Raw genomic sequence first — 17,356 nt, forward strand, 5'->3', positions numbered from 1 at the left:
GCAGTGGGGTCATCACCTCCTGAGGCAAGCTAAATGAAAATAAACCAAGGATCAGATTTGGCTATTTATGATCTAGCAAATAATTCTTCCAATACTTGGTCCGTGAATTCCTTGAACTCATTTCTTCTAATAATCTTATTCCAATCTCAATCCAAATTCTATGATTATATCCTCTACCTTAATATTTCCCATCACTGTGCTCATAACATGATTGCAAATTCAAACACATCACCTTCTGAATACCACCTTGTATCTTTCAATCTAACTCCCTGTAGACCATCAATGTTAACACATTCTCACCCTCAATGAACGTCCGATCTGTTGACCCAACCACCATTTCACTGTCCATCAATGCCTTCCTCCAATACCTTCACTTGACTTCCTACTTGTTTACAGTCCACACTACATTGTTATAATTTCTCCTTCAATATATACCGTCCACTTTCTTTCTTTTTTTTTTTTTTTTGGCGGTACGCGGGCCTCTCACTGTTGTGGCCTCTCCCGTTGTGGAGCACAGGCTCCGGACGCGCAGGCTCAGCAGCCATGGCTCACGGGCCCAGCCGCTCCACGGCATGTGGGATCCTCCCGGACCGGGGCATGAACCCGCGTCCCCTGCATCGGCAGGCGGACTCTCAACCACTGCGCCACCAGGGAAGCCCCCGTCAACTTTCTTGATGCTCTCTTTCACTAGTGCTCCCTGGTTTCACCGGGTGCTCCTGCTTAGTCACCTTTCTGTTTCCTCCTCATCTTTCTGTCTTCTAAAATTTAAGAGTATTCCAGGCTTAGTCTTAAGACCTCCTTTCTTATCTAGCTATACTTACTCCCTAGAAAATCTCCTATCAGGTCCCATGGCTTTAAATACCATCTTTACACCTAAAGGTCCCAAATTTATATATCCAGCTCAGACCACTCTACTGAAATCCAGATTCCCATATCTGTCTACTTAACAACATCTCTTCTTGGATATCAAATAGGCACCTCAATAGAACCAAAATCTTCAAACTTTTTCCGAAAACTTACTCTTCCTCCAAGCTTCTCCATCTCAGTAAATGACAACTCTATTCTTCCAGTTGTTCAGGACATAAAACCTTGCAGTCATCCTCTACTTGTCACTTTCTATCTCATACCCCACATCCAAATCAACACTAAATCCTGTCAGCTCTTAAACTATAACGCACCATTTCTCAACATTCCACTACTCCCCACATCATCTTGTTTGGACTATATTTTAACAGTCTAGTAAATGGTCTTCTTGCTGCCATGATTGTCCCTAAATTTATTCTTCCTAGCAATCAGGTTTCTTTCTCTAATGTAAATGAGTTTGTGTAATTTTGCTAAAAAACCTTCAGAAGCTTCCAAAGTCCCAACCACTAAACATCCTGACAAAACAAAGTCTCACCTTCAATCCCAGCCCTCACTGCTCTCAATTCATCTCCTACAACTCTCTCCCTCACTCTACTCAAGATACACTGGCCTCCTTACTCTTCCTTAAAAATGTCAAGCATGCTCCCACCTCACAGTCTTGGCATTGGTTCTCTCCTCTCACTGAAATGCTCTTCCTCCCAATATCAGTGACATCCTTGAGCTCCAGGTCTCTGCTCAAGTGTCACTATGAGAAAGGCCTTCCTTGACTATATCATCAATCATTACTTTCTATCCCTTACTCACCTTTATTACACTTCATAATACTAATCTTGTATACCATATATTTGTTTATTGCCTGTCTCCCCCAATTAGAATGTAAGCTCTTTAATTCAGGAACTTCGTTTTGTTCACTGCTGCATTCTCAGAGCCTAGAATGGCTACCATGCACATCGCAGGCACTCAATAAATATTTGTTAAATGATTTACTGAATGTTCTTCATAATTTTTGAAAATAAACAACTGTGTTACAAATAAAATTTTACATATAAAATAATAGTCTTATATTAATCAGTAGGAAGCAATTTTATTTACAAACTATTATTTATAAGTCGTTTTGTGTTTTTATGAGACTAGCCTGAAAATTAACATGGGAGGTATTTGTTATCTTCCTCCTACTGAAGGGGTTTCTCAACCTCAACATTACTATACTTTGGGCCAGATCAGCCTTTGTTGTAAGGGGTGGTACTATGATGGTAGGATATTTAGCAGCATCCCTGGCCTCTACCTACTAAATGCCCATAGCATTCTCCCAGTTGTGACAACCAAAAAAGTCTCCAGATACCATTACCAATGTCTCTGGGGTGGAGCGGGGGAAGGGGGGCCAGAGACTCCCTCCTTCCCCCACTGTAATACTGGAAGGGATTTGTTTTCTCTGTTTTTCAAAAATGAAAATAGCTTAGATCACAACTAAGATACCTAAAGTATACAGATTTGAATTTTCAAAATGGCTAAATAACCAACTTCACATGCTAAGTTAGGTTCATGTGGCCGTTACTCTTGCATAAAGTAAAATCCTACCATATCTGTAGGGTTATCAGCACTTTTGGGAATGGGCCTCAGCTTAAGTTTTATCATTACATTCAAAATTATAGGCAAAGAAGTTACACAATTATTCTGTATATCCTTCTCACCTCCAGCCCCCTGGTAAAATGTACTTTTTTTTCAGTTTTGTTAAATCCTAATGGAAACTAATATCTAAATGAAAAAAATCACTATTCATACTTGACTCATGGCTATCACTGAGTGACCAGAATTACACATTCAATTTTGATACAGATATAAATGCAGCTTTCTTAGGGAGCAAATTTCACTGGCACCTGACTGCTAGGTTCATGGCTGAGGGTACGACATTTCAGAAAAATCATTTTGTCTGCCTTCCCATCTTTTAGCAGTAAAAACTCTAGAAAAGTTATAGCTGTTCAATAAGAAAACAAGATACCATATTTTCTTGCTACATTTACCATTTAATACAGTATGCATTTAATACAGTACTATAGCATTTGATAAAAGTAAAAGATGAGTGAGACAGTAAAACTGCTGCCAGCGTTTAACCATTTAAGCTCAAAGTGACTGAAACATTCTCACAGAGAAATAAAACTGCTAAATTTTTATGCTAAGTGCTATAACATTCATAAATAATTAGCTATATAAAATTTAATGAGGACATATATTCAGTAGACCTGGTACTGCAAGGCAAGGTCAAGATTTAGCGTAAGGTTTCTTTGTTCCATCTGTCAGTCAAAGCACAGGGATATATGACATATAGAATTGACAATTGTTAGAATAATAGGGTAGTCTTATACTTTTTTTTTTTTTACAAACATAAACTAATTATATATCTGATACCATACCTTCCAAGCAAAAAAAAAAAAAAAAGAAAGAAAAGAGAAAGAAAAATTTACCAAGAGATGCTACTACCTCCACTAACATTTCAGGATACAGAGGCAAAAACACCAAATTACCCTTATACTTGCTAATGAAATAATTTTCATTTCATATTTATCTTAATTCCACACTATTGGCTATTCTTGCCAAAAATAAACTAAATACATATTTCAGCAATTTTATTCATCCTAAAGTACCCACAATAAATGACCCTATATAAATATTGAGTAAAGCCTAAATCATTTTTTTTAAATAGCAGTAAATAACAGAAGTGCTCAGGATACTTTGAGATTGATTATATAAAAAGATTAAACTAAATTGTAAAGAGCTTTACTAATATTCAGAGCTACCTGCAACTAAGTCCTCTGGCTACTTCTATTCTTTGTTAGCCAAAAAGCTACGCAAATAACTCTGTGGCATAGTTTTATCCGACATCAAATCCCTAGCAACACGATTAGATAGGAGCTAATCAGAATAATAATAATGTATCTTCCTAGCTGAAGCTGTTGGCTGGACTGCTAAACATTATTTATTTTCCTCTTCTGAATATTGGCAGCATGTCCTTTATTCAAATTCTCACCCTTCCTTCCCCACTTCTATCACTCTACCCATAACCTTAAATTCAGTTAGTATATTAGTTTTTGCCCTTCACATAAAAATAGACACAAAAGAATCATCTGGGAATTATCTATCTCTACACTAATAGCTACCAATTATTTAAGAAAGAAAACAACTTGTTTTCTCACATAGAAAGAAAGTAGAGATAGTACTGCCTACAATATGTGATTATCAGCAGGTACATAATTTAAAAAATATTTTTAACCTACTATAATGCCTTTATAAGATGTATTTTGACAGTCTTTAGATTAGATTAACTACTAAAAATGTACTGCCTCAATGAAAAATGAAAACAACAAAGTATGAATTTACCAATCAGGAGGTTCAATAAGCTGTCCCTGAAGAAGAAATTTTGTGATGCTTGAGTATTTTTTAAACTGCTAAAAAGTATCCTCAGGGAAAAGTGTAAAAAAGGGAAATAGCAGCTTGATACTATAGAAAGAACACTGACTTAGGAACAGGCAGAAATGGGCCCAAATCACACCTCTGCCAAGTGGGATAATTCTCTGCTTAAACAAGTTACTGGACCTCTCTGAATCTCAGTACCTTCTCTGTACAATGGGAACCATACTACTTATCCTCTCAAGGATATTTTAAATAAGTTGACATTTTCCACTAATCCAATTCTTACAAATTGAGAATAATATAAAAATCCTGAAACATATGACTAATGAAATATTCATGGATCAATAAATAATAATCTTTAGAAAGTATACTCCCTAATTATAATGACACCTTCCTTCATATTTAATCATTGGGCTGGCCAAAAAGTTCTTTTGGTTTTATCCCATAAAATGTTAGAGAAAAACCCAAGCGAACTTTTTGGCCAACCCAATAAAATGCTGTAATTTTCTAATAATGGTTTTGGTAAACAACTAGCATACAATAAGACGAAGTATATTTTTGTAATTTAATAATATGCCAAATGGCCAGGCATTTGCTTATAAACATTTAAAATAACTATGTGAAAAATAGTCAAATATAGACTTTGGCCAAAGAAAATTTATTTTATTTAATATCTATCCATTTTATTCATTTAAAATGCCACATCACTCCCCACTCTACAGGTTTTGAAATCTTTAAAATGATTTTCATCCCAATAACTACTTAAAGGAAGACATTAGTTTCAGGATTTTAAGTAAAAGTTAACATTATAGCAGCATGATAAATACAAATGATGGTCAAACTAATTTGACATCTAACATTTGAAAAACTTCTCCAAATATCTCCAAGCTTATAATCTTTATTAATTTTGGATTCTGTGATTTTAACTAAAAATGCTTTATTTATCCCCATTTATTTGGAAAGATACCGATTACTTACATTTCTGTAATTTTCTAAATATGAATTTTTGTCTTAATATCAACTGAGAATTTAGAGATTTTTTTTTTAGTTACTATTTACAAAGAAGATGGTAATACTAATTCTTCTCAGGTTTGTAGGCCTTCTTTATAAGACTTAGGATATAAATCAATACTTACAGCATAAAAATAAATCCTTTTTTGGGGCACTGATTCATGATGAATAAATTCCTTATCTTCCTTACCTCTTATTAACTCCTTCTCTAACTAAAGGATATATTAAAGTATTTCCTCAAAACTTCACATAGTAAAAACACATAAATCCTTGAAAGTCCATGATAGGTGGATATTTTAAAAGTAAAGATTAAGAAGAAATCTAAAAAGCACTAAGTTACTCTCAAAAACAATGGGGTTATTGCAAAGCAATTCAAACAATCCAGCAGAGAAAGCACTCCCCTGAAAAGAGAAAGCCAAGAGGAGAGAGAAATGGAAGAAAATCAGGTCCCAAACCCTTTATTTTCCAGAGTTTGTGAACAGCCTGCTTTCTCTCAACTCTTTCTTTCCCATGTGCTTAATCATTAATGTACCAGTTTTCTACTAAATACAGGTTAAGCGACATCACCACAAAGTTTAAAAGTCAGTCCAATGAATAAACACTTTCATGTTAAAAAAGAAAAGAAAAGAAACAAAAACCTAAGTAAGAGTTTTTAACACTTTCTTTTCCCACCCAGAGATAAGCACTCAGTTTTAGAACTTAACGAAAGATACTATGCTGCCATCTATCTACCTGAAAGGATATAAAGAAAAATGCAGACTAAAGCTTTCACTTCCTCTGGCTGACAGAATATAGAGTCAAAGTCCATGGCATACTTTCATTGTACTTTTTCTCCATAAGGAAGAAGCACAGTAATCAATAACACAATCTCTAAAGATAATTAGGGATATCTGGGGGTCTTTATACCATACCCCATATAATGGAAAGAATAACAAAGTTTATGAACAACTTTACACACAAAATGAAGACCTGGATATACTTTGTTTTAGAGAAAAATGAAAGAGAGACAGGCAAGGACTTAGAAAAAAACTGATGGGGCAGGATTGTTTGAAGAATATTCCACTACAAAACATTAATTTTTTTAAATGTCAATAGTGACTTTTGTACTGAAATTACTGGCAATTTTCTACCTTTATAAAAAAATGTAATAAATGTCATCACTAAAAAAACAAACCAAAAAACCTGTTATAAGTAAGGATAATTTTCTATTATTTAGCTTTAAAAATATTTGCTATAGAGTTTTTTAATATCTTAGAAAAAAATGTGACCTTAAAACCAATTTCCAATTAACTGCCTCAAGCTTTCTGTTATTCTCTTGTCCAGCAATGACTTCCTTCATCTCTCCATCTGGTTAATCTCTACCAATACTATCAAGTCCATCACCAGTCTCATTTTCTACAGCACAATAGTTCTCAAACCTTATGGCTATAGTCGTATGGTTCTGCACAACTCCACAGGATATTGTTTACATAGATTATGACATGAGTGTGGTCTCCTGGAGTTGTGTAGTTAGGAAGCAATGATTAAAATCACTTGGGAAGAAATTTTTAAACAAATTGTTACTGCCAATGACACCTAGGCAGGAAAAGATTGTATGAGACTAACCCTACCAATAAGAACATTACTAAAAGCCAGATAAAATCCAATTAATTGGTCAATAAACAGCTAACTGAAGACACTGGGAAGTAGCCAAACTAGCCAGGACTTAAAGGACAAAGATTCCAGAAAGAGTAGAAATGCACTAAGGTGAGTCCTACATTCCTCAGTACTTTTTACTTAAAGGTAATTGCCACCTCATAAACATTACATATGAAAGGTCAAGTAGAAGTGGAGGCTCAGAGTTTTCTGCAATCCCAGAGAACTGGGGAAACAAAAAGGAGAAGGCACACTCCACTGTTAACATTGAAGTTTCCAGCTGAGAAACTCCTGAAGGGCTATGACATAAGAGAAAGGGCAAACTGAAACTAGTTTCTATGAAGACCAAACCCGAAATCATAAATCCTTACAAAGTCTCAATAAACACAGTAAATGTCATCTTCAAAAGCACTGCTGTATTAAGACCAATATTCTGTTATTAGCCTTAGAAATATTTATTATACAAATCCTTGACTGGATCAAGATGAGTCTTCTCTTACTGACGGTCCACAAAAGAAGTAAATCATACCTTGAAAAACAAAGAATCAACCAGCTCTTCTACAATTTGTCATACAAAATGCCCAGTATCTAACAAAATTTATTAGATATATCAGAAGAAAGGACAAACTATCTGGAAACTACAAGAGAGAAGAAAAAAAAGTCAACGGAAACAGACCCACAAGTAGATCTCAACACTGAAGTTATCAGACATAAACACTAAAATAACTTCCATTAAAATGTTCAAAACTTTAGATGACAAATGAAGAATTTCACCAGAGAAGTGATCTATGAAAAAAATATCAAGTGGAAATTATAACTGAGAAAAATATAATAACTGAATTAATAACCTCAACAGAAGGGTTTGACAGCAGATTAAACAGAGCAGAAGAGTTGAGCAGTAAACCAGAAGAGGGGTCAGTAGGAAATACCCAGTCTGAAGCACAGAGGGGAAAAAAAGGAAAAAATGCAGGAAAGACTGCAAAAGTTATGCAGTGCAGTGAGATGTCATGTACATATAATCAGAATCCCAGGAATGCAGGAGATAAAGTTGGGCAGAAGTAACAGTTGAAGTGACACAGGCCAAGAAATGTCCATAACTTAAAAATGTCATCAAGCCATAGATTTAAGAAGTTATATAAACTCTCAAACAGGAAGAATGCAAAGAAAACAACAATGAAGCACATCATAGAATAACTGCTAAATACAAAAACAAAAAGAAATCATAGGAGTTCTGGTCCAAGATGACAAGAGAGAAGGCTCCTGAACTCAACTCTTCCCACAGACACAATGAATCTACTACTAAGCATGAAGCAATTCCCTTTGAATGAAGTCCAGAAACTAGCTGAGTGAATCTTATATTGATAGATCAGGCACAGCACTAAAGAAAATCACCAAAAAACAAAGGAAGCAAGAGAAAAAGAAAGAAACAAAGGAATTACAGAACAGCCAGAAAACAATTTTTAAAATGGCAACAGTAAGTCCATACCTATCAATAATTACTTTAAATATAAAAGGACTAAATTCTATAATCAAAAGACAAAGAATGGCTAAATGGGCAAAAAAAACCAAGATCCAGTCATCTAGGGCCTATAAGAGATTCACTTCAGCTTTAGGGACACACAGACTGAAAGTGAAGGGATGGAAAAAGATATTCCACACAAGTGAAAACCAAAAGAAAGCAGAGGTAGCTATATTTATATCAGATGAAATAGACTTTAAGCCAAAGACTATAAGAAGAGACAAAGAAGGTCAATATAAAACAATAAAGAGTCACTCCAACAAGAGGATATAACATTTGTATAAATATGATGCATGCAACACAGGAGCACATAAATACATAAGGCAAATATTAACAGACCTGAGGGAGAACTAGACAGCATTATAATAATAGTAGGGGACTTCAGTACCTCAGTTTCAACAATGGATACATCATCTAGACAGAAAATCAATATGGAAACATCAGACTTAAACTACATGTTAGACCAGATGGACTTAACAGACATTTAAAGAGCATTCCATCCAACAACAGTAGAATACACATTCTTCTCAAGTTCACAGGAAACAGTCTCCAGGGTAAATCATATATTAGGCGGCAAAACAAACCTTAATAATTTTAAGAAGACTGAAATCATATCAAACATCTTTTCCAACCCCAATGGTATGAAATTGGAAATCAATTATAAGAAGAAAACTAGAAAATTCAAAAATATGTGGAGATTAAACAGCATACCACTGAACAACCAATGGGCCAAAGAAGAAATCAAAACAGATACTAAAAAATATTGAGGCAAATTAAAATGGAGACACAACACACCAAAATTTACGAGATGAGGCAAGGACAGTTCTGAGGGAAGTTCATGGCTATAAATGCCTACATTAAGAAAAAAGAGAGGAGACGAGGGGAAGATGGCAGAAGAGTAAGACGCGGATATCACCTTCCTCCCCACAGATACACCAGAAATACATCTACACGTGGAACAACTCCTACAGAACACCTACTGAACGCTGGCAGAAGACCTCAGACCTCCCCAAACGCAAGAAAGTCGCCACGTACCTAGGTAGGTCAAAAGAAAAAAGAATAAACAGAGACAAAAGGATGGGGACAGGACCTGCACCAGTGGGAAGGAGCTGTGAAGGAGGAAAGGTTTCCACACACTAGGAAGCCCCTTCGCGGGTGGAGAGTGTGGGTGGTGGAGGGGGAAGCTTCGGAACCGCGAAGAGAGCACAGCAATGGGGGTGCGCAGGGCAAAGCAGAGAGATTTCCGCACACAGGATCGGTGCCAACCGGCACTCACCAGCCCGAGACGCTTGTCTACTCACCCGCCGGGGTGGGCGGGGCTGGGAGCTGAGGCTTGGGCATCGGTTGGAGCAGAGCGCAGGGAGAAGACTGGGGTTGGCGGCGTGAACACAGCCTGCAGGGGGTTAGTGCACCACGGCTAGCCGGGAGGGAGTCCGGGGAAAAGTCTGGACCTGCCGAAGAGGCAAGAGACTTTTTCTTACCTCTTTGTTTCCTGGTGCGCGAGGAGAGGGGATTAAGAGCGCTGCTTAAAGGAGCTCCAGAGACAGGCGCGAGCCTCGGCTAAAAGCGTGGACCCCAGAGACGGGGATGAGACGCTAGGGCTGCTGCTGCCGCTACCAAAAAGGCTGTGTGCGAGCACAGGTCACTACCCACACCCCGCTTCCGGGGAGACTGTGCAGCCCGCCACTGCCAGGGTCTGGTGATCCAGGCACAACTTCCCCAGGAGAACGCATGGCGCGCCTCGGGCTGGTGCAACGTCACACTGGCCTCTGCCGCTGCAGGCTCGCCCCGCATCCGTACCCCTCCCTCCCCATGGCCTGAGTGAGCCAGAGTCCCCGAAGCAGCTGCTCCTTTAACCCCGTCCTGTCTGAGCGATGAACAGACGCCCTCCTGCGACATACACGCAGAGGTGGGGCCAAATCCAAAGCTGAGCCTCAGGAGCTGTGTGAACAAAGAAGAGAAACGGAAATCCCTCCCAGCAGCCTCAGAAGCAGGGGATTAAATCTCCACAATCAGCTTGAAGTACCCTGCATCTGTGGAATACATGAATAGACAACGAATCATCCCAAATTGAGGAGATAGACTTTGAGAGCAAGATTTATGATTTTTTCCCCTTTTCCTAGTTTTGTGAGTGTGTATGTGTATGCCCCTGCGTAAGATTTTGTCTGTATAGCTTTGCTTCCACCATTTGTCTTAGGGTTCTATCCGTCCTTTTTTTTTTCTTTAAAAAAATTTTTTTTTCTTAATAATTATTTTTTATTTTAAAAACTTTATTTTATTTTATCTTACTTTATTTTATTTTATTTATCTTCTTTCTTTCGTTCTTTCCTTCCTTCCCTCCTTCCTTCCTTCTTTCCTTCCTCCCTCCCTCCTTTCTTCCTTCCTTCCTTCCTCTCTTTCTTTCTTTCTACTTTTTCTCCCTTTTATTCTGAGCCGTGTGGATGAAAGGCTCTTGGTACTGCACCCAGGAGTCAGTGCTGTGCCTCTGAGGTGGAAAAGCCAACTTCAGGACACTGATCCACAAGAGACCTCCCAGCTCCACATAATATCAAACGGCAAAAATCTTCCAGAGATCTCCATCTCAACACCAGCACCCAGCTTCACTCAACGACCAGCAAGCTACAGTGCTGGACACCCTATGCCAAACAACTAGCAAGACAGGAACACAACGCCACCCATTAGCAGAGAGGCTGCCTAAAATCATAATAAGTTCACAGACACCCCAAAACACACCACCAGACGTGGACCTGCCCACCAGAAACACAAGATACAGCTTCATCCACAGGAACACAGGCACTAGTCCCCTCCACCAGGAAGCCTACACAACCCACTGAACCAACTTTAGCCACTGGGGACAGACACCAAACACAACGGGAACCACGAACCTGCAGCCTGCAAAAAGGAGACCCCAAACACACTAAGATAAGCAAAATGAGAAGACAGAAAAACACACAGCAGATGAAGGAGCAAGATAAAAACCCAACAGACCTAACAAATGAAGAGGAAATAGGCAGTCTACCTGAAAAAGAATTCATAATAATGATAGTAAAGATGATCCAGAATCTTGGAAATAGAATAGACAAAATGCAAGAAACATTTAACAGGACCTAGAAGAAATAAAGATGAAACAAGCAATGATGAACACCACAATAAATGAAATTAAAAATACTCTATATGGGATCAATAGCAGAATAACTGAGGCAGAAGAACGGATAAGTGACCTGGAAGATGAAATAGTGGAAATAACTACTGCAGAGTAGAATAAAGAAAAAAGAATGAAAAGAACTGAGGACAATCTCAGAGACCTCTGGGACAAAATTAAACGCACCAACATTCTAATTATAGGGGTTCAGGATGAAGAAAAGAAAAAGAAAGGGACTGAGAAAATATTTGAAGAGATTATACTTGAAAACTTCCCTAATATGGAAGTGGTGGCGCGGCGGTTGAGAGTCCGCCTGCCGATGCAGGGGACACGGGTTCGTGCCTCGGTCCGGGAAGATCCTACATGCCTCGGAGTGGCTGGGCCCGCGAGCCATGGCCGCTGAACCTGCGCATCCGGAGCCTGTGCTCCACAACGGGAGAGGCCACAACAGTGAGAGCCTCATGTACCATCAAAAAAAAAAAAAAAAAAAAATTAAATACAAAGAAAACATATTAAAAGCAGCAAGGGAAAAACAACAAATAACACACAAGGGAATCCCCATAAGGTTAACAGCTGATCTTTCAGCAGAAACTCTGCAAGCCAGAAGGGACTGGCAGGACATATTTAAAGTGATGAAGGAGAAAAACCTGCAACCAAGATTACTCTACCCAGCAAGGATCTCATTCAGATTTGATGGAGAAATTAAAAACTTTACAGACAAGCAAAAGCTGAGAGAGTTCAGCACCACCAAACCAGCTTTACAACAAATGCTAAAGAAACTTCTCTAGGCAGGAAACACAAGAGAAGGAAAGACCTACAATAACGAACCCAAAACAATTACAAAAATAGGAATAGGAACATACATATCGATAATTAGCTTAAATGTAAATGGACTAAATGCTCCCACCAAAAAACACAGATTGGCTGAATGGATACAAAAACAAGACCCATATATATGCTGTCTACAAGAGACTCACTTCAGACCTAGAGACACATACAGACTGAAAGTAAGGGGATGGAAAAAGATACTCCATGCAAATGGAAACCAAAAGAAAGGTGGAGTAGCAACTCTCATATCAGACAAAATAGACTTTAAAATAAAGACTCTTACAAGACACAAAGAAGGACACTACATAATGATCAAGGGATCAATCCAAGAAGAAGATATAACAATTGTAAATATTTATGCACCCAACATAGGAGCACCTCAATACATAAGGCAAATACTAACAGCCATAAAAGGGGAAATCGACAGTAACATATTCATAGTAGGGGACTTTAACACCCCACTTTCACCAATGGACAGATCATCCAAAATGAAAATAAATAAGGAAACACAAGCTTTAAATGATACATTAAACAAGATGGACTTAATTGATATTTATAGGACATTCCATCCAAAAACAACAGAATACACATTTTTCTCAAGTGCTCATGGAACATTCTCCAGGCTAGATCATATCTTGGGTCACAAATCAAGCCTTGGTAAATTTAAGAAAATTGAAATTGTATCAAGTATCTTTTCCGACCACAACGCTATGAGACTAGATATCAATTACAGGAAAAGATCTATAAAAAATACAAACACATGGAGGCTAAAAAATACACTACTTAATAACGAAGTGATCACTGAAGAAATCAAAGAGGAAATCAAAAAATACCTAGAAACAAATGACAATGTAGACATGATGAACCAAAATCTATGGGATGCAGCAAAAGCAGTTCTAAGGGGGAAGTTTATAGCAATACAATCTTACCTTAAGAAAAAGGAAACATCTCGAATAAACAACCTAACCTTGCACCTAAAGCAATTAGAGAAAGAAGAACAAAGAAACCCCAAAGTTAGCAGAAGGAAAGAAATCATAAAAATCAGATCAGAAATAAATGAAAAAGAAATGAAGGAAACAATAGCAAAGATCACTAAAACTAAAAGCTGGTTCTTTGAGAAGATAAACAAAATTGATAAACCATTAGCCAGACTCATCAAGAAAAAAAGGGAAAAGACTCAAATCAATAGAATTAGAAATGAAAAAGGAGAAGTAACAAGTGACACTGCAGAAATAGAAAAGATCATGAGAGATTACTACAAGCAACTCTATGCCAATAAAATGGACAACCTGGAAGAAATGGACAAATTCTTAGAAATGCACAACCTGCCAAGACTGAATCAGGAAGAAATAGAAAATATGAACACACCAATCACAAGCACTGAAATTGAAACTGTGATTAAAAATCTTCCAAAAAACAAAAGCCCAGGACCAGGTAGCTTCACGGGCGAATTCTATTAAACATTTAGAGAAGAGCTAACACCTATCCTTCTCAAACTCTTCCAAAATATAGCAGAGGGAGGAACACTCCCAAACTCACTCTACGAGGCCACCATCACCTTGATACCAAAACCAGACAAGGATGTCACAAAGAAAGAAAACTACAGGCCAATATCACTGATGAACATAGATGCAAAAATCCTCAACAAAATAGTAGCAAACAGAATCCAACAGCACATTAAAAGAATCATACACCATGATCAAGTGGGGTTTATTCCAGGAATGCAAGGATTCTTCAATATATACAAATCAATCAACGTGATACACCATAATAACAAATTGAAGGAGAAAAACCATATGATCATCTCAATAGATGCAAAGAAAGCTTTCCACAAAATTCAACACCCATTTATGATAAAAACCCTGCAGAAAGTAGGCATAGAGGGAACTTTCCTCAACATAATAAAGGCCATATATGACAAACCCACAGCCAACATCGTCCTCAATGGTGAAACAGTGAAAGCATTTCCACTAAGATCAGGAACAAGACAAGGTTGCCCACTCTCCCCACTCTTATTCAACATAGTTTTGGAAGTTTTAGCCACAGCAATCAGAGAAGAAAAGGAAATTAAAGGATTCCAAATCGGAAAAGAAGAAGTAAAGCCGTCACTGTTTGCAGATGACATGATACTATACATAGAGAATCCTAAAGATGCTACCAGAAAACTACTAGAGCTAATGAATGAATCTGGTAAAGTAGCAGGATACAAAATTAATGTACAGAAATCTCTGGCATTCCTATACACTAATGATGAAAAATATGAAAGTGAAATCAAGAAAACACTGCCATTTACCATTGCAACAAAAAGAATAAAATATCTAGGAATAAACCTACCTAAGGAGACAAAAGACCTGTATGCAGAAACGTATAAGACACTGATGAAAGAAATTAAAAATGATACAAATAGTTGAAGAGATATACCATGTTCTTGGATTGGAAGAATCAACATTGTGAAAATGACTCTACTACCCAAAGCAATCTACAGATTCAATGCAATCCCTATCAAACTACCACTGGCATTTTTCACAGAACTAGAACAAAAAATTTCACAATTTGTATGGAAACACGAAAGAACCCGAATAGCCAAAGCAATCTTGATAACGAAAAATGGAGCTGGAGCAATCAGGCTCCCTGACTTCAGACTATACTACAAAGCTACAGTAATCAAGACAGTATGGTACTGGCACAAAAACAGAAATATAGATCAATGGAACAGGATAGAAAGCCCAGAGATAAACCCACACACATATGGTCACCTTATCTTTGATAAAGGAGGCAGGAATGTACAGTGGAGAAAGGACAGCCTCTTCAATAAGTGGTGCTGGGAAAACTGGACAGGTACATGTAAAAGTATGAGATTAGATCACTCCCTAACACCATACACATAAAAAAGCTCAAAATGGATTAAAGACCTAAATGTAAGGCCAGAAACTATCAAACCCTTAGAGGAAAACATAGGCAGAACAACCTATGACATAAATCACAGCAAGATCCTTTTTGACCCACCTCCTAGAGAAATGGAAATAAAAACAAAAATAAACAAATGGGACGTAATGAAACTTCAAAGCTTTTGCACAGCCAAGGAAACCATAAACAAGACCAAAAGACAACCCTCAGAATGGGAGAAAATATTTGCAAATGAAGCAACTGACAAAGGATTAATCTCCAAAATTTATAAGCAGCTCATGCAGCTCAATAACAAAAAAAGAAACAACACAATCCAAAAATGGGCAGAAGACCTAATAGACATTTCTCCAAAGAAGATATACAGAGTGCCAACAAACACATGAAAGAATGCTCAACATCATTAATCATTAGAGAAATGCAAATCAAAACTACAATGAGATATCATCTCACACCAGTCAGAATGGCCATCATCAAAATTCTAGAAACAATAAATGCTGGAGAGGGTGTGGAGAAAAGGGAACCCTCTTGCACTGCTGGTGGGAATGTGAATTGGTTCAGCCACTATGGAGAACAGTATGGAGGTTCCTTAAAAAACTACAAATAGAACTACCATATGACCCCAATCCCACTACTGGGCATATACCCTGAGAAAACCAAAATTCAAAGAGAGTCATGTACCAAAATGTTCATTGCAGCTCTATTTACAACAGCCCGGAGATGGAAACAACCTAAGTGCCCATCATCGGATGAATGGATAAAGAAGATGTGGCACATATATACAATGGAATATTACTCAGCCATAAAAAGAGACGAAATTGAGCTATTTGTAATGAGGTGGATAGACCTAGAGTCTGTCATACAGAGTGAAGTAAGTCAGAAAGAAAAAGACAAATACCGTATGCTAACACATATATATGGAATTTAAGAAGAGAAAAAAATGTCATGAAGAACCTAGGGGTAAGACAGGAATAAAGACACAGACCTACTGGAGAATGGACTTGAGGATATGGGGAGGGGGAAGGGTGAGCTGTGACAGGGTGAGAGAGAGTCATGGACATACACACACTAACAAACGTAAGGTAGATAGCTAGTGGGAAGCAGCCGCATGGCACAGGGACATCGGCCCGGTGCTTTGTGACCACCTGGAGGGGTGGGATAGGGAGGGTGGGAGGGAGGGAGACGCAAGAGGGAAGAGATATGGGAACATATGTATATGTAAAACTGATTCACTTTGTTAAAAAGCAGAAACTAACACACCATTGTAAAGCAATTATACCCCAATAAAGATGTTAAAAAATAAATAAATAAATAAAATAAAATAAAAAGAGTCATGTACCAAAATTTTCTTTGCAGTTCTATTTACAATAGCCTGGAGATGGAAACAACCTAAGTGTCCATCATCAGATGAATAGATAAAGAAGATGTGGCACATATATACAATGGAATATTACTCAGCCATAAAAAGAAATGAAATTGAGCTATTTGTAATGAGGTGGATGGGCCTAGAGTCTGTCATACAGAGTGAAGTAAGTCAGAAAGAGGAAGACAAATACCATATGCTAACACATATATATGGAATTTAAGAAAAAAAATGTCATGAAGAACCTAAGGGTAAAACAGGAATAAAGACACAGACCTACTAGAGAATGGACTTGAGGATATGGGGAGGGGGAAGGGTAAGCTGGGACAAAGCAAGAGAGAGGCATGGACATATATACACTACCAAACGTAAAACAGATAGCTAGTGGGAAGCAGCCGCATAGCACAGGGAGACCAGCTCGGTGCTTTGTGACCACCTAGAGGGGTGGGATAGGGAGGGTGGGAGGGAGAGAGACGCAAGAGGGAAGAGATATGGGAACATATCTATATGTATAACTGATTCACTTTGTTATAAAGTAGAAACTAACACACCATTGTAAAGCAATTATACTCCAATAAAGATGTAAAAAAGAAAAAAAAAGAAAAAAGAAAGATCTCAAACTAACTTTATGTCTCAAGGATCTAGAAAAGGAGGAACAAAATAAGCCAAAAGTAGAAAGAAG

The 17,356-nt window shown here is 37.7% G+C and overlaps 1 protein-coding gene across 5 annotated transcripts in view; it reads right to left on the bottom strand.

The window, feature by feature from the left end:
• ZDHHC21 (zDHHC palmitoyltransferase 21) overlaps positions 1 to 17,356 on the bottom strand; it is a 69,111-nt gene that overhangs the window by 22,411 nt on the left and 29,344 nt on the right. The window lies entirely within an intron of this gene.

The sequence above is a fragment of the Aethalodelphis obliquidens genome, unplaced genomic scaffold (genome assembly GCF_003676395.1).
Source record: "Aethalodelphis obliquidens isolate GAN/ISIS:26980383/991018 unplaced genomic scaffold, ASM367639v1 scaffold7, whole genome shotgun sequence".
Taxonomy (NCBI): domain Eukaryota; kingdom Metazoa; phylum Chordata; class Mammalia; order Artiodactyla; family Delphinidae; genus Aethalodelphis; species Aethalodelphis obliquidens.